We start from the raw sequence: 13,731 nt of genomic DNA, 5'->3' as shown, positions 1-13,731 counted from the left end.
AAAAGAGCATTAAGAGTAGTAATGAGACCCAAGCTTGACCAGCCAATAGGTAATTACGGTCATTGGGGTTTTGAGGTAAAGCCATGCATCCATTAGCTACTAACCATTCTCCTATTGCAAAATAATTGCTGGCTGACTCCAGGCCTGTGGCAGAGACTGCATCCATGAGCAGAGTACATAAAACAATCATGATACCTATGACAGTCATCATGAATTAGGAGTTTTCTGTTTCACTGTTGCCACAGGGCCAATTATCAGCATTTTTCACTGTCCTGTACAATAAGGTATTTTGTGTTTTGTCATACCCAGTGCCCAGCAGAATAGTTGACATTTAAAAGGCACTCAATAATACATAATTGAATTAAATAATGAAACTCTCAATAACTGTATCATTTATTTATAAAATTGAATAAATGCTGAATAGATTATTAATATCCATTCATAAACAAATATGTAGACCTCATTACACCTTTGACTTTTAGTCTAAATATTTTATTAACTAGATTTTTGGCAATAGATATTAAACTTTAAGCAATCAATATTCACTCATTTTGAGTACTTACTATGTGTCAAGTATAAGATACTAAAGAATAGTAACTACCCAACCTAAATTTAATAACGATGCTAATATTTGAAGTTTAAATTTGATGTTGCAGAGAAAAAGACTAGAAAAAAGGAAAAATGTTGAATCCATTGACCTTGAGTAAAATTTTCCAATTTTATACCAAGAATATAATGGTGCTGACCTGAGTTAGAAATGCCTGAGATAACTGTCTTGTCCATTTTCCCTTAACACAAGGTTACTAAGCAACATCTTCACATAAAACAAAGTACGTGGGATCAGATTGTGCCCACAACTCCTGGCAAAGACTGCAATATGTAATAATGATGAACTGTGCTTTTCACTGATGTTATATAATATGAGAATTTCTTTTCAAGATATTTCAAGGTGACTCTACTTCTGTATGTCTAGGTCAGTTGATTCATCTCTGAAAGACATCTATTCTACCACTAAAATATTTCTTAGTAGACTCAAGTAACATGGTCAGACAGTGAAAACCTGAGGGTGTTTACACAGGAAGATAGAGAGAAGAAGAGGGTAGAAAAAGGGGACAAATGAATGTAGAGGACAGCTTTGTGCCAAGGACTGCATATTAATTATTTCAGGTAATTCTCACAGAAATTCTGTGTAGTGGGTATAATTATTCCTTACAGATGAGAGGAAACAGGGGTTAGAAGGAGTCACTAAACTGGATTGCCTCAGAAGTGAGAAGTCATCTGTGAATTTATCACTTTTGTTTTTCTGGTCCACTTATTTCTGTTACTTTAGAGGGCCTGGTAAAATCTTTCTTTTAAAAACCTATTGCACTGGGCACAGTGGCTCATGACTGTAATCCTAGCACTTTGAGGGCTGAGAGAGGTGGATCGCTTAGCCCAGGAGTTTGTGACCAGTCTGAGCAAGATAGCAAGACACCATACCTACAAAAAATATAAAAAAGAAAAAGTAGCGCAGGCCTGTAGTCCCAACTACTTAGAAGACTGAGGTGGGAGGATTACTTGAGCCGGGGAGGTGGCAGCTGCAATGAGCCGGGACTACACCAGTACACTCCAGCCTGGGAGACAGAGCAAGATCTAGTCTCAAAAAATAAAATAAAATAAATTTAAAAATAGAAAAATTAAAAGGTTATTCCATCAAGAAACGACAGATCATTCTAACTGTTATCAGAGTGCTTGTCAAGAACCATTCTTTAGAGATACTGAGAATCTCAATGGCTGCTAGAATGAGAAACTAGGGGAAAACAGGATCAGCAGCCTATAGCATCCTACTCAAATTCACATGGGAAGTTAGGCAGAGACCATGAATGGGTGAAATTGAGCAAGTGAGGGCTGCGGCAAACTTGAGTGTTCCTGCCTGACTGAAGGAGAAAGCTGCTTCCACCCCCAGCAGATTACATCCAGGAGGAATGGAGGTTGCCAGATTCTCCAATTCGAAAGAAATGGAAATTTTTTAATTTTAATGTAAAATATCCCAATTTTTAGTGTGCCAGTTGAAATAGCTGTAAGTGGGATGTTGCCACTGGGCTGTCTGATTTCTGCCTCCAGCCTCCAGGGACAAATGGCAAAAAGGAGATACACAAGGAAGGAAGGAAGCTCACAATATGTCCAAGATTTCTTCAGATGTCTGAAGATAATAAAAGACCCCTGAGTTTAGAAAAGCCAAGGACCTGCCTCATTATAATGTGAGGCACACTAGAGAGGGTTATTTGAAGGATGTTGAGTCCCAGAAAGTCAGCTAGAGGAATGAAACACTGTAATACCATGCAATATAACTTTCTGCAATGATGAATGAAATTCTCTATAGTTCTGCCATGCAGTAAAGTAGCCACTAGACATGTGGTTAATAAGCACTTGAAATATGGATAGTGTAATAAGGAACGGACTTTTAAATTTTATTTAAGTTATTTAAATTTAAATAGCTCCACTTAGCTAGTGGCTATCATTTTTTGACAGCATAGCTATAGAAGCTCCAGTGAATGGTTCTCAAAGTTTAGCATGCATCAGAATCACCTATAGGGCTTATCAAAACAGATCACTGAAACTTACCTCCAGAGTTTCTGATTGAGTGGGTATGGAGTGGAGAATCGCAGGATTTGCATTTACAGCAAGTTCTCTGGTGATTCTGATGCTGCTGGCCCACACATTGAGAACAACTAGTTACCCAACTTCCAGATTCCCAGGACAAAGTGATTGCTGCTTTAAAAAAAAAAAATAAAGAGGAAAGAAAAAAAAGAAACACACACACACACACACACACACACACATTCTAACTACATTTCCTTTTCACAGAATTGCCTCTACTACACTAGAAGGTCAGAAACGGAGAAAGTGGAGCTCATCAATGTCATGAATGATTTTTCTCTGTCTTGGTAAAGAAGATGATGTTTTGTTTTAAATCAGAGCATAGTGCATGCCTGCCTGTGTGGCCTTGAGTCTTAGTTCCACTCCAGCAGGAGGCAAAAGAGAATATCTATATCATAATGACCAAAGTGGACACCTGGCAAAACCCATGTGTCAAGAAACTTGATTAGCTTTTCTTCTTGCTATGCATAGTATTAGCAAAGCACCTAATTTATCCTATGAATGTACTATTAAATATCAGTGCAGGTCAACTGCAGGCTCAATCCATGGAAAACACATATTTCAGGAGTGGGAAAGAAGAAAATCTCCTAATCTTCCTTCTAACTCTCTATTCATTTAAAACTAGAAATATCAGGGTCTCCTGTTGTAATATATCCAAAGAATTTTGAAGACATGACCTTTGTGTTTTAGTCCTAATACTATAAAAAAAAACCTTATTCAAAGTGAAGGAATAGCACCTAGCAGATTGGTGGGGAGAGGAGAAGGAAAGAAGTCTTTCAGATGCCTGCATATCTCTTGGTGAGTCTTGAAGTTTACTTGCTTGAAGGCTTCTCAGGGTTACAATGAAAAACGTATTTTAATCTCATTACCTATATTCAATTATCAGAATTCTTTTCATCTGAAAATTAATTTTTAATCCTTTTTGGATGACTGATTTTCAAAGAAACAGACTATAATAAAATACTTCAAAATAAACACTAATCATACATGTTGCATCAGTAATTCATATGGAACGTTTCTCCTTCTTGCCATGTGTGGAAAATTCATTACATTTATGACCCCAATTTTTCATGTCTCCATGTGTCCACACTCTTTGTTATTCTGTCTCCTCCCACAGTAACTCTGGGATTCACCAGAGTGAATGACATTCATCAGCCAGTGGGACAGTAGCAAACTTGACACAAACACAGACTTTTAAAAAATTGTACACTTTTTATTCTCCTCTGGTTCCTATGTTTTCTTCATTATAATATGCTCAGGACAGTTTTCTAGAGGATGAAACTTGGAACAGAGAGCGAGGCTGCCCAATTATTCCAACTGAAGCCTCAGATATATGAGGGAATTCAGTTAGGATTAGCCACGCCGCCTTGTAGAGCTGCTGCCAACCATAGACTCTTGAGTGAATTCAGGTAATTGCCGCCTAGACTAGCAGAACTGCCCATCAGGCCTCCTTACCCGTTAGAAAGTAATACATTGTTCTTAAGCCACTAAGTTTTTGGAGTGATTTGTTACACAGACATAGCTAACTTACAGGTTTTCTTATTAGGCTATCAGCTACAATAGCCCTGTAACATATCTAGGGTAGATGATGTGGAAAGAAAGTTACTCATCATGCACATTTACATTTTTTTTTTGTTGTTGTTGTTTTATATTTACTTTGAGCCTTTGTTATGGAATCCATGAAATAAGAAAGTTAAAAGAAGGAAATTAAAATTTTTTTTATTTTTTATTTTTCTTAAAAATAGGGGAAAGCACGAACGCAGTCCCCCACTACCATGAATTATGCAGTCGAGTTTCCCACATTTGGGGAAATCACAGTGGTCAGCACATCTGGAGTGCAATGGATAAGCCTCGCCCTGGGAAAACCACCTTGGTGATCATGGTATCTCCTCTGCCAGGTAAGTATGGAAATTAAAATTCTTATTCCATTCAGATATCAGAAAGTCATTTTCAGACTTAAAAAATTTAATACAAGTTTTCAAGCAAAGTGAGAATGCTGAATAGGAGCTTATTTTTACCATATAATGATAGTCCTAAAGATGACCCTAAAAAGAAAAAAAAACCCTCCATCTTACATACATCCATGATTCCTCCTGCCAACTTACAACCTACACTCAGTTTCCAGTGGTACAAATTGTCCACCAGCATCAGGCAGGCAGCCTGGTAGAGTCTTAACAGGCTCCCTGCTGAGGTGCATCTCTGTTCTCTACTCAGCTGTCCCATCCTGCAGCTATGGTTCTAAAGTTACAGGACAGTTTCTAACTTCGTGTTTGCCCCAAGGCATCAGAACCAAGGCATATGATTTGTAATTTATGAGGACACCCACGGAGCTGTCACTTGCAAGGCAGGTGTTGGGAAAATGGCAAGCAGCTCTAGGAAAGAAAAGAACTCTGATCTCACCCCTGAATAATGGTGGCCAACCTAGTCATGGATAGGAAGCGTTGACATAAGCGAGCTTTAAAAATAAAGCAATGGCTCATCTTGCTGAAGGCACTCTCTGTCTTTACACAGTGAAAGGTAACAGAATTCAAGTAATCTATGAACAAATTAGGCACAATGTTTATCTAACCCTTCCTGTATACTTTTGAACTATGCTTTGCCATCTAAACTGCCAATTTCAGGTATCCTGTGGATAAACAGGACAAATCAAAATTCAAACCAATAGTTCCACAGAATGCAAAGGATAAGAATCTCCCAACCTCCCTAAAAGAAATAATACAAAATGGAAACCAAAACAAATTAACTCAAGAATTAGATTAAATGAATTTTAATAAATTATTTGCCCAGCTAACATTTTAAAGTATAAATTGTCAATCAATATGTTAGCAGCCTAATGTTTTTGTGTCAACTGAGTTTGGTCTCATTGCAGTTTATTTTAAATTCCAATTTATGGTAATATTTCAGAGACTAATAAAGTGTAATTTAATCTGAAATTTATTTAGATGGAGTGGAAGTCTATTTATAAGTAAAAGTGGAGTGAAAGTCTCGAGGCATTTTCAAAGCCCCACAAGGCACACATTGCTACTCTGAATGGAAAGAATATCAGCTAGGAAGCAATCTGAGCTGTGAAACCAAATGACATCATGATGAAAAGGTTCCAAGATTTAAAAAGTATTGCTTACTGATAGGCAACTCAACTTTCCATCTTGGGCCTGAGAGTTCCAGTGGGATGTCTGTGTTACAATGCAAGTCTAGTCAACTCCACACTGTGAGAAAGCCACAATGAACATAGAGACTCATATATCAGGTTGATTGCTGGTTGCAATTAGAACTTTCACATTACCAAACTAGAGGATTTTTTTCTTCCTTTGGTAAGGACAGACCAGATTGGCAGATATTTCTGATTACCACATTCTTAAAATCTTCCTTCCTTATCGCTTGCATCCCGGTATTGCCAGCTCACATTCTTCTTACAGATTTCTCTATGTTGCCTACTAATGAAGAGTCAGCAAACCACCCAATGACATAATCCATTATGTCCTGCACTCTCATGCCTCTACTATAAATGATCAGGGCTGAAAAGAACAGTTAAGGAGGTTCTGGAAAACTCCAAGCCACTTATTTGGCTCTTAGCCTGGAAAAACTCCTGATGGAAAGCATGCCTGGTGCCCACAAGATCTAGTAAAATGCCAAAGAGGAGACAGCATGAAATCAAGAGGGAAGTGTGTTGTAAAGCAAAAGTGCTACACCTGGCCAAGGCAGGTTTGAGAAATTATTATTGACTGGCTGGGTGATTTCAATACAGGCATAAAACCACAGAGATGGCATTCTCATGCCAATTTTTATTTGGTGGTTTCAGACCAAACTTACTTCCTATTTATTTGCCTTTTTTCTAATAACTGGACTATACAGTCTTGATGAAAATGAAAGGATATTTCTCAGCTGTCCTTTTCCTTCTTTGCAAGATCCAAGAAGACAAAGAGATTGAAAGCTCGAGGAGAAAGTCACTAAAATACCTGGAGAGCATCAACTATTTCACATCAAATCTCAGCTCAGCAACTATGCACACCAGCTTGATCTCTGTTGTAAAAGCCTCTGAGGTCAGATTTTTCCATTATTGCCCTCCTATCTTACCTACCTTCACCATCCAACATAGCGGGCTGATCTGAAAGTGTGAGATCCCAAGGAGGTGTGAAGGGGGAAAAGTTTGTTCTGAACACTCAGCTGTTGGAAAATCTCTAAAGATCCACTAGCGGGCAAGTATTTTAGAATGCTCTGCATTTCATCAGAATGCATGTTCATGAACAAACATAAGGAACCTCAGCCTAGAGCTTTAAGAATAGGAAATGGTGGAAACAGCCATAAACTTATGCGCAGACTTAAAAATTTCTGGCCAATCTACCAGGTTGGCTTCAGGTTAAGTAATAAAAGAATACATTAAAACCCGAATTTTACCATTCTTTATATATTCTTCATTATTATGGAGATAATAATAAGAAAGTAGCTCAGATGTCTTGATGTGTTGACAAAAGATGCTCAAGACAAATACAAATAATTTTAGGTTTCTGGTATACACCTGAGTAAGATTCATCCTTGGCTGCTTATGGGCTATGTGAACTTGATCAAATTACTTAATCTCTCCGAGTCTCAGTTTCCTTACCTGCAAATAGGGAAAACATGCTTACTGTGTGGTATTACGACAAGGATGAATCAAGATGATAAATGTAAGGCACCTTGGAAAGTAATAGTTTATTTTTATCACATAGATTGACTTATTACTAGCAGCTAGTTGTCTTTGAACATGGATAGACATATTTATTTAACAAATATTTATTTCCCACCTACCATGAGCCAGGCATCCTTTAAAATAAGTTCTTTTGAAAAAAATAAAAACATACATTAGTTTTAAAAAAGAATATTTGTCCCATCTCTTTTACATCTGGCTTTATAGATGGCATTTAGGGAATACAAAAGTGGAATAATCAAATGGGTAGTGACACAGCCATGACATGTATTGTAAAAAGCAGTGTGTGACTAAGTGCCAAAATGAAACAACACAGATTTAAACTCTCAAGCTTTACTCAATATAGCACTCTAAAGATATGATAAACTTTTAGCTTTCTCAGAACTATATTTAGGATTTTCTCAGAAGACCTGATCATGTCTAATGTATGTTATTTCAAGGCTTATAGAATTCTCTTACATTATGTCAGAATAGTAGTACTTTAATTTGAACTTCTATAATTCAGATTGAAAAACTTTCTCAAACTTTGTTCATGTTCCCAATATTTATACTGAAAAGGAAATGCTAATTTGCACATCATTACTTGGATTTAGAGCCAGAAGTAACTGCATTTCAAGTTACTTAAATTCCCTGATCCTCAGGTATTTTATCTGTAAAATAAGAATAATCATTTCATCTATAATATTGTTACAAATAATACAATAAAAGTACAATAAAAATTAAGAAGGAACCAAATAAATGTTAGCCATTTTTTGGCATATTAATTCTATTGCCTCATGTTTTTCTTTATGTTATCCACATTGAATAAATAAATAAATAAACAAAAGCTCACAAATTTCCAAGAATTTATGTCACATTAAAAGTGTTTATCAGAGTCCCATAGAAGTCATCTTAAAAGCAGTGGATTTAAGATTAAGTTTTATTTTAACTAAATGCCTTCAATTATAACCATTTTATGAACATTTAATGCCTAGAAATTAGAAGGCATTGGGTTGAATAAATGAGTTACTATTTTAAGTTAACATTGCAAAACAAGTACATTTTTCAATATATTTGTCTCCTAGCTCCTAGAGTAGCCTCATTTACAACAGTTAGCCTAACCATGAAATGGGAAAATTGAGTTTTTCAGATTCCTTCAGACAGCATTTATTCCACTATTCACTGTACAAATTTTCTGCATGTATTTGTACAAGTTACATGTCTATCTTCCTTCAGTTCATCTTTGTATATTTGAATGTGATCTCTCTAAATATTTTCTTTTCATCCTTTCTTAAAATCACAAATGAAGTACCTTTTACATAGAAAAGGATCTTTTGCACAAAGAGGTTTTAGCTCTCCACATGATCAATTTATATTTCCTTCTATGTCAGATTTTGCCTACCTATTTGTCATCAGTGAGTGTAAGTTAGTTATAGCTGCATAAAAATCCACCCTGCAAAACTCACCCCCATAAACTATTATGATAGCTTATGCAACTGTGGTTTGGCCAGATATTGGCTGATCCAGGCTTGGCTCATCTGGGTATCTCTGTAGATTGCAAGTAGGCTTGTTTATACATCTATAGGTCAGCTGAGGTCAGCTGATCTAGACTTGGCTTCCTTCCCTTCTTCCACCTGAGAGTGGAATGGGGGCTCTGCTTCAAGCTAGGTCCAACTTGGCAAGAGAAACTCTAGTCTATGTGGTTCTTGTTTTCTTATTTTCGTCCAGCAGGCTAACCCAGATATGTTCTTCTCATTGGCAATCGGAGGTATAAAAGGACAGACAGAAACATATAAGGCCTATTGAGGCCTAGGCTGAGAACTGGCACACTCTCACTTCTGCCTTATTCTCTTAGCCTAAACAAATCACACACGAAGTCCCAAATTAAGATGAAATGACACGCCTCCCATAGTTAGAGAACACTGAAAAGTTACATGGCAAAGTGAGTACCAGAAATGGCAAAGAATTGGGGCCAGTAACTAGCATGATAAGATTCCAGCAGTTGTCAAATCAGCAGCATTTAACCCTTCCAAGGCATCAAAATAGCCTTTTGTTCCCAGAGGCCATGTTGTAGTGCAAGGTGGGAACAGGAGGAACAACTGCAAGCAATTTGTAGGATTTCATGGGCAGCATAACACCTCTCGTCATGACAGACAGAATATTTACAGCAGAGATTATGGTGCCCCACACAGTCTTTTCCATAATAATAACATCATTCAGAAAAAAAAAAAACTTGGTTTTCAAGATTGAGTTCAAATTGCTCATGGCTCGTTTTCAGTGAGTTAACTTTAGGTAACATTTTAGAGAAAGTATCTTCTGATGGTAACTCATTTTAGCTGGCAAAGTTAGGATAAAGTTGACTCTAGTTCTGAGTGAGCCCAAATATAGATGTAGCATTGAGACAATCTTGTCAGCATCATATAACTGTCTTTTATAATATCAATATGGATGTTATTTTTTACATGTCTGCTCTTTCTATTTAAAGATCTTTAATTTATATTCTTAGTGTGGAGGTACCATAAGTAAATATGAGACCCTGTAATGTTTAACTAATTGGCATCACCATAAAAATGAGTTCTTAGAAGTATTAAACAATAAGGATTATAAGTAATATAGGTAGTTATACAGTATAGTTTTTAAAAATCAAGCATAATCATTTCTCCTAATGAGATTTACAATATAAAGAGGAAGCAGTTAAAAGAGCATAAAATATCTATCAGACATGAAGTGAGAACAATGTAACAATTCAGCATAAACTGTATTATCTGCACCTGAGAGACAGTGAATGAAAGTTTCTCTGAAGAATTTCCCAAGATGTATTGATGTGATATGCCTGTTGGTCTCTGAAAGGGAAGTTTGACAGTGACACTCCTCTCAGAGCCACTTTAAGCATCTGAAAGAGCCTGCCAACAGTGGTAATCTTTGTTTGGCACAGGCATTCCTCCATATTTCTCACCCAGGAAGGGCAAGGTGACTCCTTACCCATCAGCTAAAACAAATTCTGGCTTCTAGCCTGGAGTCTTTTAAACCTGTTCATCTCTTCCCATTAGACTTCAAGTGGTGGTTCTCAAGGTACACCAGCATCATCAGCCTCACCTGGGAACCTGTTAGAAAAACAAAGTCTTATGTTTCACCCCAGTCCTGCTGAATCAAAAACTCTGGGGATGGAATGAAGCAATCTGTGTTTTTACAAATTCTCCAGTAACTCTCATGCTGCTGAAGTTTGAGAATGACTGCTCTCAAGCATGCAGGTAAAAAAATAACACACTTACAAGAAGTGAGGAGGGAAATGTCAGGGAACCATTGCTCCTTCTTCTAAGAAAGCCTCGTATTGGTCCACTCACTCTGTCTTTATTCTCCTACTGCAAGTCCTAGATAAATAATCTTCCACCCCCTAATTCCCCCACACACGAGACAGATACACGGACGATAGATAGATAAATAGATAGATAATAGATACATATTTCATCCTGGATAAAATATATTTACCTAGACGAAGTCAGATTTTAAATTTATCTCAAGACAACCATGAAAGTGATGAGTCACAAGAGGGTAGTTCGTGTGTGTGACAGTGAAAAAGAAGGAAATGGAAGAGAAGAACAGTCATATTCCTCTGTGTAGATAAAGGCGGAATCCCAGAGATGCATCATCTCTCTTTTGAAGACACCTTTTTTTTTTTTATTCTGAATAGCCCCATCATTGAGTCATTGCAAATACCAGCAGCTAAGGACCTTCAAAGAGTAAAATCCAGAGTAATAACATGTAACTCTATGTATTGATGGTTGTTAGGCTTGTCTTAGAAAGATTAGGATATCTTGTTCAGAATCACAAGACAAATGCAATAGCATCTGAGGAGATAAATGAAGACCACAGCTGGACATGGTGGCTCATACCTATGATCCTGGCATTTTGAGAGTCCAACCCAGAGGATCGCTTGAGCCCAGAAGTTCAAGACCAGCTTGGACAGCATAGTGAGAACCACCCACATCTACGAAAAATAAAAAAAAATAATTAGCTGGGTATGCTACTGTGTACCTGTAGTCCTGGCTACTCAGGAGGCTGAAGCTAGAGGGCTGCTTAAGCCCAGAATTTCAAGGTGGTAATGATCTACGATTGTGCTATGGTACTCCAGCCTGAGTGACAAAATGAGACCGTGTCTCTAAAAGAAAACAAAAGATTTGAAGACCATCAGTTGTCATAGCCAATGCTCTAATCCAGAAGTCTCCAAAGTGGCCAAGGTTTACTCCCAGGAGCTCCCAAATAATCCACTGGTGTTCTGGGACAAAGCATCAGCACTTACATTTCTATTTAGGTTTACACATGAATGGTAAAAAAAAAATTAAGGCTCACAAATATTACTATATATACTGACATGCCACTTTCACTTAGTTTGTCCCATATGACATGGTACAAGAGGGATTGTATATTAGTCCATTCTCATGCTACTATAAAGAACTGCCCGAGACTGGGTAATTTAGAAAAGAAACAGGTTTAATTGCCTCACAGTTCTGCAGGACTTGGTAGGCCTCAGGAAACTTACAATCATGACAGAAGGGGAAACAAGCACATCCTTCTTCACATGACAGCAAGAGAAAAATAAAAACCAAATGAAAGGAGAAGCCCCTTTAAAAACCATCAAATCTCCTGAGAACTTATTCACTATCATGAGAATAGCATAAGGAAAACCTCCCCCATGATTCAGTTACCTCCCATGAGCCCCTCCCATTACATGTGGGGATTATAGCTCCATCCCTGCAGTAAACTTCTGCCTAAACGTCCAGGCATTTCTATATATCGTCTGAAATCTAGGTAGAGGTTCCCAAACTTCAATTCTTGACTTTTGTGCACCTGCAGGCTCAACATCTTGTGGAAGCTGCCAAGGCCTGAGACTTGGCAACTACAATTACAGATGAGATTTAGGTGGGGACACAGCCAAACCATATCATTCCACCCCAGGCCTCTCCCAAATCTCATGTTTCCACATTTCAAAACATAATCATGTCTTTCTAACAGTCCCCCAAAGTCTTCATTCATTCCACTATTAACTCAAGTCCAAGTCCAAAGACTCACCTGAGACAAGGCAAGTCCTTTGCATCTATGAGCCTGTAAAGTCAAAAGCAAGTTAGTTCTACTTCCTAGACACATGGGGATACACACATCAGGTAAGTACAGCCATTCCGAATGGGAGAAATTGGCTAAAACAAAAGGATTACAGGCCCCATGCAAGTCTGAAATCCAATAGGGCAGTCATTAAACCTTAAAGTTTCAAAATGATCTCCTTTAACTTTATGTCTCACATCCAGGTCATGCTGATGCAAGAGGTGGGCTCCCACAGATTTGAGCAGCTCAACTCCTGTGACTTTGCTGGGTATAGCCCTTCCGCCAGATATTTTCACCAGCTGACGTTGAGTGCCTGCAGCTTTTCCAGGAACACAGTGCAAACTGTCAGTGGATCTACCATTCTGGGGTCTGAAGAATAGTGGTCCTCTTCTCAGAGCTCCACTAGGCAGTGCCCCAGTGTGTACTCTCTGTGGGGCTATAACTACATATTTCTCTTTTGTACTGCCTTAGCAGAGGTTCTCCATGAGAGCTCCACTCCTGCAGTAAACTTCTGCCCAGACTTCCAGGCATTTCTATACATTCTCTGAAATCTAGGCAGAGGTTCCAAAACCTCGATTCTTGACTTCAGTGCACCTGCAGGCTCAACACTACATAAAAATTGCCAAGGCTTGGGGCTTAAACCCTCTTAAGCCATGACCTGAGCTGTACCTTGGAGCCTTTTAGCTATGACTGGAGCAGGTCGAACATGGGTCACCAATAGGATGCACACAGCAGGGGGACCCTGGGTCTGGCCCATAAAACCATTATTTTCTCCTAGGCATCCAGACCTGTGATAGGAGGGGGTGCTGGGAATGTCTCTGACATTTTCCCCATTGTCTTGGCACTTAACGTTTGACTCCTTGTTACTTATGTAAATTTCTGTAGCAGCCTTGAATTTCTTTCTAGAAAATGGGTTTTTCTTTTCTATTGCATCACCAGGCTGCAAATTTTCCAAATTTTTTATGCTGTGCTTCACCTTGAACACTTTGCCGCTTAGAACTTTCTTTTGCCAGATACCCTAAATTATCTTTCTCAAGTTTAATGTCCCACAAATCTCTAGGGCAGGGGCCAAATGCCATCTGTCTCTTTGCATAGGACAGTGACCATTACTCCCGTTCCCAAGTTTCTCATCTCTGAGACCACCTCAGCCAGGACTTTATTGATTATATTATCAGCAGTTTGGTCAAAGCAATTCAACAAGTCTATAGGAAGTTCCACAGTTTCCCTAATACTCCTGTCTTCTGAACCCTCCAAGTCTCTAGGAAGTTCTAAACTTTCCTGCATTTTTCTGTCTTCCTCTTAGCCCTCCAAACTGTTCCAACCTCTGC

General features: G+C 38.2%; 1 non-coding gene across 1 annotated transcript; it reads right to left on the bottom strand.

Moving 5' to 3' along the window:
• Positions 1-4,382: 4,382 nt before the first annotated feature.
• LOC120363519 (U1 spliceosomal RNA) lies at positions 4,383-4,546 on the bottom strand. Its single transcript, XR_005579058.1, has one exon. It is a non-coding gene; the product is annotated as a U1 spliceosomal RNA (small nuclear RNA).
• Between the last annotated feature and the right edge of the window lie 9,185 nt (positions 4,547-13,731).

This window comes from Saimiri boliviensis, chromosome 4 (assembly GCF_048565385.1).
Source record: "Saimiri boliviensis isolate mSaiBol1 chromosome 4, mSaiBol1.pri, whole genome shotgun sequence".
Taxonomy (NCBI): domain Eukaryota; kingdom Metazoa; phylum Chordata; class Mammalia; order Primates; family Cebidae; genus Saimiri; species Saimiri boliviensis.
Note: the sequence above shows the minus strand (reverse complement) of the source record. Positions and strands in the feature narration are given on the sequence as shown.